The following is a 16,284-nucleotide window of genomic DNA, read 5'->3' as shown; positions in this document are numbered from 1 at the left end:
ATTTCTCCCCAGGAATCATCATACCAGCATTGGATGGATCGAGGTTCGAAATGAAGCCAGTAATGTTACAAATGATACAAATAGCAGGACAGTACAGAGGACGGCATGGTGAAGATCCGCATGCCCATCTACGAAGCTTCATTGAAATTTGCAACACTTTTGTGTTCCCTAATATTTCCCCAAAAGAGGTTCGACTCACGTTATTTCCATTTTCACCATACGATAAAGCAAGAAAATGGGCATACTCTCTCGAACCAGGAGAGATAACATCATGGGAGCAAGTTGTGGAGAAGTTTATGAAGAAGTATTTCCCTCCTACAGAAAATGCCAGAAGAAGGAAATTGATCACCAATTTTGAACAAGAAGAATATGAATCACTCAGTGACGCATGGGCGAGATTCAAGAGACTGGTACGTGACTGCCCACACAATGGATTACCATATTGTCTCCAAATGGAGATTTTCTATCATGAACTCAACTCTGCATCACAGACAGCTACCAATGCGGCAGCAGCAGGAGGTCTCCTAGACAAAACATATGATGAAGCAAAGAATATTGTTGATTACATCTAAAAAAACCACGAAGATTGGCAAGAAAGCGATCAAAGAACAAAGCCCACTGAAGGTAATACGAGTAATGGTGCCATCACATCATTACAAAATGAGATGAATGTGATGATAAACTTGTTGCAAGGCATCACAATAAACAATTCAGGAACTCTAAATGGGCAAGTCAATGCGTTAGAGCAAACAAACACCAGTTGTGTCGTATGTGAAGAATCGCATTCTTTTGAAGAATGCCTACGAAATCCTCAATCCGATTACTTTGTCAAAAACAATCATTTTTAAACAGTTACAACCCAGGGTGGCGAAATCACCCTAATTTTTCTTGGAAGAACAACCAACAGCAAGGCAGTCAGCCTATGGCTCAAAGAGAGGGACCACCAGGGTTTTTCCATAGAATTAATGGACAACAGCAAGCTAACAGCTCTCAAACACCATCCTCATCATCCCTGGAAAACTTGTTGAAGCAATACATCGAAAAGAATGAAATAGTCCTTCAAAACCTCCGCAATTTGGAAATTCAAATGGGACAAATTAAAGGAGAGCTAAAGAATAGACCCCAAGGGACATTGCCTAGCTCAACCGAGCTTCCACGCAATCCAGGGGATGCAGGGAAAGAACACTGCCAAGCAGTCACCCTAAGGAGTAGAAAGGCAACGATAGAAGTCAGAAAGAAGCCTTATAAGATCGAGTCAAAGGAGCAACCTCCGATTGAATCAGAAAAGCATCTATCGAAGACTGAATCAAAGGAGTCCGAAACTAGGGAACTAGAAGATTTGATCACCTTTAAGCCTCCAAACCATGAAACATTAAAGTACAGCTACCTCAATTTCCTCAAAGACTGAAAAAGAAACATAACAATGAAAACCAATATCAGCGTTTCTTGGAAATATTGAAACAATTGCACATCAATATTCCATTCAGAAGCAACAGAGCAGATGCCGGTATATGCAAAATTTTTTAACGACATTGTCTCAAAGAGAAGATGCACGGGAAGATTCACCATGGTGGCATTGACACAAGAATCCAACTATAATCCCACCAAAGATGTGTGACCCAGGCAGTTTCACAATACCCTGTTCAATAGGAAGAATTTATATTGGTCAAGCATTATGCGATCTTGAGGCTAGCATAAACTTAATGCCCCTTTAAATTTTCAAAAGATTGAATGTGGGATAGCTAACACCACAACGGTGACTCTTCAACTCGCCGATAGATCCTTGGTGCACCCTAAAGGAAAATTAAAGGATGTCTTAGTAACAATAGACATATTCATTCCTGCAGACTTCATTATCTTAGATTATGAGGCAGATAAAGATGTTCCAATCATATTGGGATGACCATTATTGTCTACAGGTCGTGCTTAAATAGATGTGCACAAGGGCGAAATCATAATGAGCATTAACGGAAAGAAGCTCAAGTTCAATATTATCAAGCAATGAAGTTCCCAGATGAGGGAGGCTTATCCGATTCCGATGATGAACACACTTGCATTGAAAATTGAGAGTCCGAAGAAGAAAATGAAGAAAGAGGGGATGTGACAACATCCATAGAGACTTGCCATGCGATAACAGAGATATTGAAGAATGAGAAAATGCTGAATTTGGATGAAGAAAGAAAAACACATAAGCCCTCTTTAGAGCAACCACCTACACTAGAACTCAAAACTTTACTAACCTACTTGAAGTACGTATTTCTCAGCCAGAATGAAACCTTACTAGTCATCATATCCTCTGCGTTACGTGAAGAAAAAGAAACTGCGCCGCTCAGTGTTCTAAGGAAATATATTAGAGCAATCATATGGACGCTCGCAGACATCAAAGGTATTAGCCCAATGTATTGTATGCATCGAATTCAGCTTGAAGAAAATGAAAAGGGCTCAATAGAACCTCAATGTAGAATGAACCTTGCAATGAAAGAGGCTGTCAAAAAAGAAATCATCAAATGGTTAGATGCCGACATTATCTATCCTATCGCAGATAGCACGTGGATCAGCCCCGTGCAATGTGTTCCTAAAAAATGTGGGATGACAGTGGTTCCTAACGCAAACAATGAATTGATCCTATGAGGATCATCACGAGTTAGCGGATTTGTATGGACTACAGGAAACTCAACACGGCGACAAAGAAAGATCATTTTCCCTTGCCTTTCATTGATCAAATGCTCGATCGATTAGTAGAGAATGATTATTTCTGCTTCCTTGATGGGTACGCAGGCTATAACTAAATTATGATCGCACTAAAGGATCAAGAAAAGACCACGTTGACATGTCCATATGGAACGTTCGCCTTTCGTCGCATGCCTTTTGGATTATGCAATGCTTCCAGTACGTTTCAAAGGTTTATGATGGTGATCTTCTTCGAGTACCTTGAAGACTCGGTTAAAATATTTATGGATGATTTCTCAGTCTATGGGCAAACATATGAAATATGTCTACAAAACCTAGAGAGAATACTGAAAAGATGTGAAGAAACTAATCAAGTGTTGAACTGGAAAAAGTGTCATTTTATGGTCAAAGAAGGAATTGTGCTCGGGCACAAGGTTTCAAGGAATGGGTTATAGATGGACAATGGAAAAATTGAAGCTATAGAAAAACTTCCACCTCTAGCAAATTGAAAGCTTTAAGGAGTTTCCAAGGACATGCGGGGTTTTACAGAAGATTTGTGAGGGACTTTTCCAAAATCGCTCGACCTTTGAATGCATTGTTGGAAGCTAATAGACCCTTTGATTTTGATTCACACTACCTCATAACATTCAAAACACTAAAGGATGCATTAACTACAGCGCCAATTCTGATCGTACCTGATTGGGCAAAGCCATTCGAATTGATGTGCGATGCCAGCATATATGCGATGGGGGCAGTTTTGGCACAAAAAAGTAAAGACAATGTTACACCCTATTGCAAATGCTAGCAGAACATTAAACTCTACGCAGACGAAGTATACCACCACCGAGAAGCAACTTTTAGCGGTGATTTTTACAATTGAAAAATTTATATCGTACTTGTTGGGGTCGAAAGTGATAGTCCACACAAACCACTATGCGATAAGATATTTTATGACCAAAAAAGATGCGAAGCCTAGACTAATCTGATGGGTTCTCTTACTCCAAGAATTTAATATGGAAATAATCGACCGAAAGGGAACATAAAATCAGGTCACTGACCATTTATCACGATTAAAGAATCCAAAAGTGGATCGCTTCTAGTTGAAGGTGAACACCTCATTTCCTGATGAGTAGTTGCTTAAGATTGAAGAACTACCCTGGTATGTGGATATTGTCAACTTCTTGGTTTGCAAGCAATTCCTCGAAAACTACACATCCCATCAAAAGAAAAGGCTCATTCATGAATGCAAATTTTACTACTGGGACGATCTGAATCTCTACAAAAGGGAACCATACCAGATATTAAGACTATGTGTTCTAGAAACTGCTTTCCATCGCATATTGTTTCAATGTCATGAATCACCCTATGGTGGGCATTTTGGTGGACAGCGCACAACAGCAAAAGTTTTGCAATGTGAGTATTATTGGTCCACTCTATTTAAGGACACACGAGAATACTACATGAAATGCGATAAGTGCCAATGCACTGAAAGCATTTCAAAAAAAAATGCGATGCTAATGAACATCATTTTAGAGGTGGAACTATTCGACATCTGGGGAATAGATTTCATGGGACCATTTCCATCGTCAAATGGTCATAAATACATTCTATTGGCTGTCGACTATGTTTCCAAATGGATTGAAGTTGTTTCATGTGTTGCAAACGATACGGCAACAATCTCTAAGTTCTTGCAAAGAAACATCTTCACTTGTTTTGGCACCCCATGTGCCATAATAAGTGACGAAGGGACCCACTTTGTGAATCGCATTGTTAGTAAACTGTTGATGAAATATAATTTCCACCATAAGATCACCACCGCATATCACCTTCAAACAAACGGACAAGCAGAGATTTCTAACAGAGAAATCAAGTCAATCTTAGAGAAGGTGGTAAACCCATCGCGGAAGGTTTGGTCCATGAAACTGGATGATGCCTTGTGGGCATATCAAACTGATTATAAGACACCCATAGGCATGTCACCATATGTATTGGTGTTTGGAAAGGCCTGTCATCTACCGTTGGAACTAGAATATAAGGCGATGTGGGCAGTTAAGAAACTTAACTTTGATTCTAAGGTTGCAGGAGAAGAGAGAAAACTTCAACTACTAGAGCTGGACGAGTGGAGATTATAAGCGTCTTTGTGAGAAAAACCTCAAGATAGGTCAAAGGGTATTACTGTTCAACTCTAGGCTGCATCTCTTTCCTGGAAAATTGAAGTCACGTTGGTCTGGGCCTTTCATAATCAAAGAAGTATACCCGCATGGAGTAGTAGAATTGACCAACAAAGATGGGACCAACGCATTTAAAGTGATGGACAAAGAGTAAAGATGTATCATGGAGGAGATTTCTAACACGAGAAAACCTCCATTGACTTGAGTAAGCCATAATAAAGAAGAAACACTCAGTCCCTGCGATGATAAGCGGCATACATTCATTAGGGATGAAGTATATCCTTTTGAGTATCCTTTTTGTTTTTCTTTCGAAATCTATTTTACTTTCTGCATATTTATTATTCTTTATGATTGTCAACCCTTTTCTTTCTATCTTTCTATCTTTTTTATTTCATCATTTTGATCGTAATAGACGAATGCAATGGAGTAATGCGATGGGCTTACAACACGCGACCGGTTAAGCTTAGAAAAAATCATCCCATCGCAATTACAATATCAGCGCATCACAGGAAAGGATGCGATCACAATGATGTGGACGAAAAATTAAATTTGGGGGTTGTATCCTTCCTTACCTCATCTTATTTTAATTTTTGTACTTTTCATTTTCAATTTAATATTGCTGAATTTTACTATCGCATTCTCTCTTGTTTGGCTAAATTTTGAATTTCTGATTACTTGATTTGATCGTCGCATTCATCATTTGCCCATTATGACTTCAATGATGAAATATATGCTTCTTTTCTTATCACATGAACTAGCGTCAGATTAATTTCAGAACAATCGATTCACAAAAAATTTCTAAAATATAGTGGTCTACCAGTTTTACTTCAAAACTATTTTTACAAATTTTTTTGAGTCCATTGCATGAATTATTTCGTCTTCAGTAATGAGGACATTGCTGTGTTTTAAATTTGGGGGGTGTTATTTTCAGCCTCGTTATTTTCAAATCTTCATTTCAATTAAAAAAATATATTATATAATGTTGTGATCGGATCTTGCTCGTAGTTGAATGTCCGCATGACACCCATGGGGGCAAGCCAAAACGAAGGTGGGAATCGTGATCAACGCAGAAGTTAAGTGATCACAACTCCGCTGCCCAGTAAAATGATGGGCATGAGTTTTGACTGAAAAGAGCGGCTCGCTTGTAGTTGGATGTCCGCATGACACCCGTAGGGGCAAGCCAAAATGAAGGCTGAGCACTCGGATCAATGCAAGATCACAAAATGAATATTTGAATCATGCAAAGGCCGAAACCGCTTGAACATCCCGGTTTGATAAAATTTGAAATAAATCATGCGATGTCCTGGGAAATGAGTAAAGATTTTTTTGAAGATTAAGCTCGCGGTCCCTAGAGGTTAGAAATATTTTAGGAAGAGATTAGGATAGAAATTAATAAGTCATTGGTTCAGCGATTTGAATAAGACATCATGAGAAGCCTAGACAGGGTGAAGACGATTGAAATTTTGAGAAATCTTTAGTTTTATGATTGAGGGCAAGCATTATTTTAAATTTGGGGGTATGATAACTAGTAGAAATACAAGTTATTAAAGCTCAAATTATTAAAAAAATGGGAGAAAGCGATGTTGAAATAGGAAATATTATGATTGGATGCGCCAAACTAAAAGAAAATTGTGATCGCTAATGCTCATCGCATAAAAGTAGTTAAATTGAGTTATTCTGTGTAGGTACAATGCGATTGCGTGCTTAAGTTTTCGATCCAAAGGCACAATGCGATGGCGCGTTTAAGTTTGCGATCCAAGGGTACCTCAAAGATGATCGTATGATGACTTTACATAAAGGCGGTAGCCTAATATAATGAAACATGATGGGACGTAAAGCTGATTACGGTCAAATCAGAAATTTAGTTGACGGCTGTTGAAGACCATACCATTGCAAATACATTAAACTTCCAGTGACCATCAGACAACGCAACAAGGTATGAAAATTAATGTTGCCCATCCACACAATCATTAATGAGAAAAGTTAAAGTGAGATACTCAACCCTTGCGAGAGCAAGATTCTACAATTCAGGAAAGAGTTAAAGTGATAAGAGCAGTGTAAAAAGCCAGAGGAAGCAAGACATTGTTTACCTGGCTTGATACTCCTTACACCATTTATTGTTTTGTACTCAAACACTTTATTTGTAAAAAAAAAAAATGGAAACTTCATTTCAATTTATGATCAGTCTCTCCACACCATGCATGAGTAACTAAATTTGTGAATGGGTTGAGAAGTACTTAGCTTGCATGACTTAAGCTATGCACTTTATGCGATCATCTTGTCTTATGTATGCTTCATTCATCATTTAGAGTACTTGGGAGAGTAGTCTAAAGATAGAATCTAAGCTTGAGAGAGTCAGATTAGATCGCATAAGCAAGAGTAGAGACTTAGAAATAAGTTCTATATGCTACATTCCATACACATTGCATGCATCCTAAAAATAGGAAATGTAGCCTCATGCATTGAGAAATGTAGTGCTTAATATTTGTGTATAGCATGATCGCATGACTTGTACAATATCTTAAGAAATGCTAGCAAAACCTCTTCTCAACCCCTTCATCGCATACTTGTTACAACACCACCCTTTCATCGATACGCTTTTAATTCCATCGCATTAGAAAATCTAAATTAAATAACCATCTACTTCTTAATCACCATCACAATAGGATCAGAGAGTCTGTCGCATATCTATTAGTAATCCTTGCGTACGACCCTGGACTAACCAGGACCCTAAGAAGGCTTATACTTGGGCTTTATTAAGAAAACTTGCATGATCATCGCATCCACACATCCTTTCATCACATGATAAATCAACGCATCAATATATGATATAATTGGTATGATGTATGAGATACAACTAGTGGAAGATTAATGTAAATGAGATTTACATTAAGTGACATGGAAAAGAAAAATAACTATTGTTTATATGTTTCATGAGATGAAATATTAAAACTATAGGTTATAAATATAGTATGATAAGTTGGTTATCATTTACATTTATAATAATATTAATTATTGGATAATTAAATATTTTTATCTAATAACCAATTGAGTGGGAGGTTATTGGTGGTTCATGGTAACCGTGAGATAAAAGGAAAATTGTTTTCCTAATTTTAGTAAGTTTTTGGCAAAAAATTGTTTTTGAGATTTTCTCTCTTGGAAAAAGAATCTCACAAAAGTTGTCAAGTAAATAGGATTTACTAAGCGACAGCTTGACGAAGGTAAATGATCGTTTAGTATTTTGTAAGCGACAAACACGGAATTAAGCGATGAGCTAAATGATCGCTTAGCTTTTGCTAAATGATTAGGCATCGATCTATACGATAGGTTTTGTCTTCTCTCACTTACTCAATCGTTTACACGATTGTTGAATCCTCCGTCTTCTACCTTAAACCAAGTCCAAACAGAGCCCACCCTCTAGATTTTCACACCGAGAATACCAAGGTAGCCTTCTTGGTGGTATCATACTCAACTCGACACTGTCGAGGTTATGTGGAGGCCATTCGTGCTGTTAGGGTGTTTGTGACCGAGGTGATCACAGAGTTCGAGTGCGTGGTGTTCGTGCAGAGTAGCAGTCATGTTGGACAAGCATTCGAGGTTACTGTGTTCGAGTGTTCGTGATCAGGGAGCGTGGAGACGAGTCTACAAATGTGTGTAGATTTCTCCTTGAGTTTTGTTGTATGATGCTGTAATTTCTGTAATGAATGCATAACCGCATGTTTCGGTTTTGACTATAATTTGTAATGTTCATACATGATTGTAATTTGGAATGATCTTTCCATTGCTCATGAAAATCCTGGTAATCGATTTCCTTCAATTGGCATCAGAGTCAGGTTGTTCTGATATTCCAAATTATAAGTCCGTTTTGAACTTCATTATATAGTCGCGACATGTTTCTGCATTTGTGATTAATTGTTAAGTTCATTTGTGGATGTAGTTGATGAAGTTTTCGGGTTTAATTTCCTTTTAATTAAAGCTTTCTTCAATTACAAAGTGTTAATTTGTAAGGGCCCCTTTGTTTTTTAGCGTAATTAACTTGCAATAGAGTCTGTAATTCAAAGAGTTTGAGTTAGTTGAGTTGTTCATGATGAAGTTTCGAAGCATGGAGATGTGGTTATCAACAAAGAAGAAGACCAAACATTGGTAGTATCGTGTAGCCTAAGGTAAACGATCATTAATTTTTCTATGCGATCGTGTAGTATTCACTAAACGATCGTTTAGCAATTGCTAAGAAATAAGGTAAATCGTTTACTTTATCACATAGCATTGGTTGCCCGATTGCGTAGGTGCTAGAGGTAGACTTAGTGGGAGCATGTGATGCTCATCGTTTAGTAAAAGGCACGTGCTAGACGATCGTGTAGCTAGAAGCTCCAAGGGTATTTGCTCAAAACCTAACGTAGGTCAATGTGTTTTTCTTTTTAACAACTCGTTAGTATTTCCGTTTAGTACTTTTAATATGACTGACTAGTTACAGTGGAAAGAATCGTATGAAAAATATTTCGTGGAAAACAACTTCGATCCCACTACTCTCCAAAAAAGGAGACAAGAAAGTAAATCTGACTTATTGGTCTTGGAGACATGTCTGGTAGAGAATGATGATTTTGTCTGGATCCTTGATTCAAGTGCTACCAATCATGTTAGTTCCTCTTATCAGAGATTTAGTTTCTGGCGAACGTTGTCATAGGGAGAGATGACTCTTCGAGTTGGTACTGGTGAGGTTGTTTCAGCTGTTGCTGTAGGAAAATTGAAGTTATTTATTGACAAGAAACATTATTTGTTACTGGATAATGTTTTTGTAGTTCCTCATATTAAAAGGAACTTAATCTCGGTTTCTTGTCTCATTGAACAAGGCTATACTATCTCCTTTTCTGAGAATAAAGTGTTTATTTTCAAGAATGGAATGGAGATTGGTTATGGCTCAATGGAAAGTAACTTATATGTATCAAGGTTGTTAGTCATAAAAGCCATGTTTAACACTGAAATGTTCAGTAGACAACAATAGCTAAAAGGCCAAAGGTTTATTCTAAGGAAAACGTCCAACTTTGGCATCTTAGGTTAGGTCACATCAACCTCAATAGGATTGAGAAGTTGGTAAAATGTGGACTTCTAAAGAGTTTAAAAGAAAACTCCTTGCCGGTATGTGAATCATGCCTAGAAGGCAAGATGACTAAGTGACCTTTTACTGGAAAAGGTTACAGAGCCAATGAAGCCTTGGAGCGTGTATATTTAGACCCCTATGGTCTGATGAATGTTAGAGTTCGGGGTGGGTATGAATATTTCATCTCTTTCATAGATGATTATTCAAGGTTCAGGTATCTCTACCTAATGCAACGTAAGTCTGAAGCTCTTGACAAGTTCAAGGAGTATAAGGCTGAAGTTGAAAACTTGTTAGGTTAGAAGATAAAAACACTACGATCTGATCGTGGTGGAGAGTATATGGACCTCCAATTCCAGAACTATATGATAGAACATGGGATTGCATCCCAACTCTCGGTCCCTGGTACACTTTAGCAGAATGGTGTATCTGAAAGGAGAAATAGTACCTTGTTGGACATGGTTTGGTCTATGATGAGTTATGCTCATCTTCTAGACTCATTTTGGGGTTTTGCAATGGAGACTGCATGCTATATCCTGAACAACGTTCCCTCGAAAAGTGTTTCTGAAATACCTTTTGAGTTATGGAGAGGTCGTAAAGGTAGTTTACACCACTTTAAGATTTGGGGTTGTCCGACACATGTGCTAGCGACTAACTCAAAGAAGTTGGAACCGCGTTTGGAGGTTTGCCTTTTTGTAGGCCACCCCAAGGAAACGAGAGGTGGATACTTCTATGATCCGAGTGAGAACAAAGTGTTTGTTTCTACAAATACTATCTTCTTGGGAAAATACCACATGACGGATAATAAGCTACGAATTAAGCTTGTTTGCATGAGATCTCTAGTGAGACTGAGACTATTGAAGGTTCAACAAGAGTTGTTGAATAGGCTAATAGATCAACAAGAATTGTTGAGGTCGGTACATCTAGTCAACCAGCTCAAGAGTTGAGGCTGCCTCAACGTAGTGGGAGGGTTATGAACCTACCAGATCGCTACATGGGTTTGATTGAAGTCCAAAACGTCATTACGAATGATGGGGTCGAGGATCCATTGTCTTTTAAGAAAGCAATGAAGGATATTGACAAAGATGAATGGGTTAAGGCCATGGACTAGGAAATGGAGTCTATGTACTTCAATAACGTCTGGGAGCTTGTTGATCCACCTGATAGGGTAAGACTCATTAGGTGTAAGTGGATTTATAAGCGAAAAAGAGGTGTAGTTGGAAAGGTGCAAACCTTTAAGGCTAGACTCGTGGCAAAGGGTTATAACCAAGTTGAGGAAGTTGACTATGAGGAAACTTTCTCACCTGTTGTCATGCTCAAGTCTATCCGGATGCTCCTATCCATTGCCACATTTTATGATTATGAAATATGGTAAATGGACATCAAGACTGCCTTTCTTAATGGTAATCTTGAGGAGACCATCTATATGACTTAATAGGTCCATTTATGGGCTGAAACAAGCATCTAGATCTTTGAACATCAAATTTGACACTGCTGTCAAGTCGTTTAGCTTTGATCAGAACATTGATGAGCTTTGTGTATACAAGAAGATCAGCAACAACTCAGTAGCTTTCCTGGTACTATATGTGGATGATATCCTACTCATTGAGAATGATATAGGGTATCTAACTGACATTAAGAAGTGGCTAGCTGCCCAGTTTCAAATGAAATATTTGGGTGAGGCATGGTATGTTCTAGGGATCCAGATCATTCAGGATCGTAAGAACAAACGGTTAGCTCTATCTCAGGCATCATACATTGTTCAAATTTTGATCAGGTAAAGGATGCAGGATTCTAAGAGGGGTTTGTTACCCTTCAGGCATGGAACCGTTTTGTCTAAGGATCAATGTCCTAAGACACCTTAAGAGGTTGAGGAGATGAGACAGATTTCCTATGCTTCTGTTGTAGGAAGCATGATGTATGCAATGTTATGTACCAGACCCGATATTTTCTATGCAGTAGGGATAGTCAATCGATATCAGTCCAATCCAAGATTTAATCACTGAACGGTGGTCAAGACGATCCTCGAGTATCTTCGGAGGACTAGGGACTACATGCTCGTGTATGAAGATAAGGATCTGATCCTTACAGGATACACAGACTTTGACTTTCAGCCCGATTGAGATTCTTGCAAATCGACATCGGGGTCAATTTTCACTTTGAATGGAGGGGTTGTAGTCTGGCGAAGCATCAAGCAAGGATGCATCGTGGACTCCACTATGGAAGCTGAATATGTAGCCACTTATGAAGCAATTAAAAAGGCTGTTTGGCTGAGGAAATTTCTTTCAAATTTGGAAATTATTCCAAATATGGATTTGCCTATCACTCTTTATTATGATAACAACGGCATTGTGGCAAATTCAAAGGTGCCTCGGAGTCATCGTCAGGGAAGCACATCGAACGAAAATATCACCTGATTAGGGAGATTGTGCATCATGGTGATGTGATAGTCACGAAGATCGCATCAGAGCACAACGTTGCTGATGCCTTTACAAAGGCCCTCACAGCTAAAGTGTTCGAAGGTCATGGAGATTCTGGGTCTGCGGGACATGCAACATCTTGTCTAGGGCAAGTGGGAGATGATAATGGGGTATGTCCTCGTTTATTGTATATTATACATTTTTATATTATATTGTACATTAGTCTCCCAAGTCCTTAGGATAAGTGGGAGATTGTTGGGATTGGTGTCCTAATTCTCTCGGAGTCTCATTGTTTGTAATGCTACACATTGTTTGATGAATAAAATAATTGTTATTTCATTCTGGCATTTACTCATATCCAATAAACAAAGCTCCTTGGTTATCTAATGTGAACTTAAGCATGTATATGTGATATACATGTGGATCATGCCTTAAGTGATAACCTAAATAGGTCTGTAGTATAAGGATTAAGGTAGGATACCTGATTCTAGTGACACTACGGATACGGCCCACTTTGTAGAGGTTTGCAAGTGTTGTAAACTACTAAAGATGGTAGATTCTGACCATTCATGTGGAGACATGCGAGTGGGGGTGTCCTATAGAAAGAGTTTGTATAAGACCGAATCATGAGATGACTAGACTCTGTATATAACACCGTTGATACTAGAGACTTACATCTCACCTAAACGACCATAGGTGACACGACCTCAATCCTGAGTGTTTTGGGAACTCCTGCCTTTAAAGACGGTCCTTTGATTAGTATGGGTGAGAGTGGCCAGAGTGCCAACTCAACATGCCTACCTTTTTAGGGACTTGTCTAATCTGGGATCTGGGAACTCAATCCACAAGATGGAATTCACTTCTTTCCCGAAGTAGGTATAAGTAGAGAGATTGCTCCCTTAAGGGCTGATTCCAGGGCTTGAACATAGTGGCCATAGCTTCTCTTTGGAAGAGATGACTCAAACATAGTAGGACTATGACTTATGTTGATTAGAGGGATCAGTGGTACTTAAGGAGATAGATGTAACTACAGGGGCATAATGGTTATTAGTCGAGTTGTACTTATGAGTGATCAGTGAAGGGTTGTCGCACTACTGATTGGTTAAGATGGACACATAATATATCTATGGTAAGGAGAGTTTAGTTGTCGGTCTTTAGTGGAGTGCCTGACAGTTAACAGATGGTAGATACTGTGACTAAAGAGTTTAGTCAGTTATTCACATACCGTGTGAGCTTCGAGCTACAGGTCTATAAGGTCCCCTTGGTAGCTCAATGGATTCAGTTGAGAATCAGTTCTTGGTGTTGATTTGAAATTTTCAAATTGACAAGAGGTAATTTGATTATATATGATATGATCGGTGTGATGTATGAGATACATCTAGTGGAGGATTAATGTAAATGAGATTTACATTAAGTATCATGGAAAAGAAAAAGAACTATAGTTTATATGTTTCATGAGATGAAATATTAAACCTATAGGTTATAAATATAGTATGATAAGTTGGTTATCATTTATATTTATAATAATATTAATTATTAGATAATTAAATATTTTTCTCTAATAACCAGTTAAGTGGGAGGTTATTGGTGGTTCATGGTAACCGTGAGATAAAAGAAAAATTGTTTTCCTAATTTTAGTAAGTTTTTGGCAAATTTTTTTTTTTTTGAGATTTTCGCTCTCAAAAAAAGCATCTCACGGATGTTGTCAAGTAAATAGGATTTACTAAGCGACAGCTTGACTAGGGTAAACGATCGTGTAGTGTTTTGTAAGTGACAAACACGGAACTAAGCGATGAGCTAAACGATCGCTTAGCTTTTGATAGACGATTGCTTAGCTTTTGCTAAACGATTGGGCATCGACCTATATGATAGGTTCTGTCTTCTCCCACTTGCTCAATCATTTACACAATTGTTGAATCCTTCATTTTCTGCCTCAAACCAAGTCCAAACAGAGCCCACTGATAACGGGCAGAAATGCACGTTATCATAGTGCTAAATCCTTAAACAATGTTGGATTGCATTGCTGAAATATGTTAAATTGCATCCATTAAGCATAAATTCTATAATATTGCGGTCGCTTGCATCCAAACGCATTAGAGCAGTTGATCTTTATATTTTTGTGCAGAATAATGTGTTCACAATGCAAAGAATGCAATCATAGGAATACATTGGTCGAGCGCAGCTTCACCGCAAGACTTTGCGTTGATCGTGCTCGTAAACATTCACACAAGAAGAATCACCGCAATATGGTGGACGCATCCAGACGAAAGAAAAATTAAGATCAATGGGACAGAAAGCTAACGACAGTCAGATCCAAATTAGGTTGACAGTCGATAACAGTCACAAAGTACATCCAGCTTTATCGGTGATAATTATCTGGCGCATCAGTCAGGAATTAAAGCTATCTCATCTGTACAGCCAGGAGAGAGAGCCGTCGTTCACCTTTGATGCCCTATAAATACCAAGTGCATTCTTCAGAGAAGGGGTTAAGCAGTCAATTATTTCATTATTTTATAAGTTCGCGTCTCTGTCATAGTCTTCTTTCATTTTAAGGCGGATGCGAGGAAGAAGGTGTGCCGATAGATTATTCCAATGAGCTTGGGAAAGCATCGGAAGCTCCAAGATACAGAGAAGGCCGACTCCTACGGAAGCTGGAACATCTTTAGTTCAGAATAGAGATTCCAGTGTAAAAAGCCTCGATCAGCAAGGAATTGCTACCATGCTCTCTACCTTAAACTTCCATTAACATTTGTACTTAACTTATTTATAAGAATGAAATTTCTCTCTCTATATCTATTCATTCTCTTTGATTCACGCATGAGTAGCTAAATTAGTTGAATGGGTTGAGAAGCATTTAGCTAGCACAACGAGAGAATCTTCATTCTTTGCGATTATCTTGTTTATGTATGTTTCATTCGTCTACTTGAGAGGGTAATCTAAGGATAGGATCTAGACTTGGGAAGGTCAGGTCAGAATCTAGGGTTGGGAAAACAAGATTACGCATAAACGAGAGATAGGCGCTTAGGGATGAGCACTATTTGTTATCAACACATTGCATGCATTTTAGCAATAAAATATGATTGTATGCGGTCACCTTGCTTTCATGCATTTGCATCAATGCATAGGACAAGAGTAGAGACTTAGGAATAAGTTCTATGAACATTTTGCATGCAACACTTGCGTCCTAGATTTACCAGAAAACTCAGAGGAATTTACACTTGAATTCCAGTGCGGAAACTTGAGTGCACAACGTAATTCCATCAACACATATCATCCATAACTCCACTTAATAAAATAACGCATCAAGTTTTTGGTACCGTTGCCGGGGACTTCGGCAAAATAGTAGTTAATGGTAATTTTTGTGAATTCTTAGTAGAACTCTCAATCTCTGGTGAACTACAACCCACAACCCAGAGATTGAGAGAACATTTCGAAGGAGACTAAGGGACCGCCAACAGTAACCACAATTCGATAAAGAAGAGATGGCAGAGCAGCCTAGGAATGAAGCACCAAATAACAACAATGTCATGGAAAATCCGATTCTATTGGAAAACGATTGTAGTAGGCCCATTAGGGACTATGCATCGCCAAACCTCTATGATTTCTCTCCAGGAATCATGAGGCCTGCCTTAGACGGAAGTAGATTTGAAATGAAACCAGTGATGTTGCAGATGATCCAGGCTGCAGGTCAATTCGGAGGAAGGCGTCGCGAGGATCCGCACACCCATCTTCGAAGTTTTATTGAAATCTGCAATACTTTTGTGTTCCCAAACATCTCTGCTGAGGAGGTATGACTAACGTTGTTTCCATTTTCTCTCTGTGATCAGGCTAGGAAATGGGCTTATCACTCGAACCAGGAGAGATCACTTCTTGGGAGTAAGTGATGGAGAAGTTTATGCAGAAGTATTTCCCACCTACAAAAAATGCC

At 38.6% G+C, this 16,284-nt stretch overlaps 1 non-coding gene across 1 annotated transcript; it reads right to left on the bottom strand.

Moving 5' to 3' along the window:
• Window positions 1-329: 329 nt before the first annotated feature.
• LOC120070390 (small nucleolar RNA R71) lies at window positions 330-436 on the bottom strand. Its single transcript, XR_005479885.1, has one exon. It is a non-coding gene; the product is annotated as a small nucleolar RNA R71 (small nucleolar RNA).
• Between the last annotated feature and the right edge of the window lie 15,848 nt (window positions 437-16,284).

This window comes from Benincasa hispida, chromosome 1, assembly GCF_027475165.1.
Source record: "Benincasa hispida cultivar pf3 chromosome 1, pf3_genome.v1.1, whole genome shotgun sequence".
Classification (NCBI taxonomy): domain Eukaryota; kingdom Viridiplantae; phylum Streptophyta; class Magnoliopsida; order Cucurbitales; family Cucurbitaceae; genus Benincasa; species Benincasa hispida.
The sequence above is the reverse complement of the archived record's forward strand: the minus strand, read 5'-3'. Positions and strand labels throughout refer to the sequence as shown.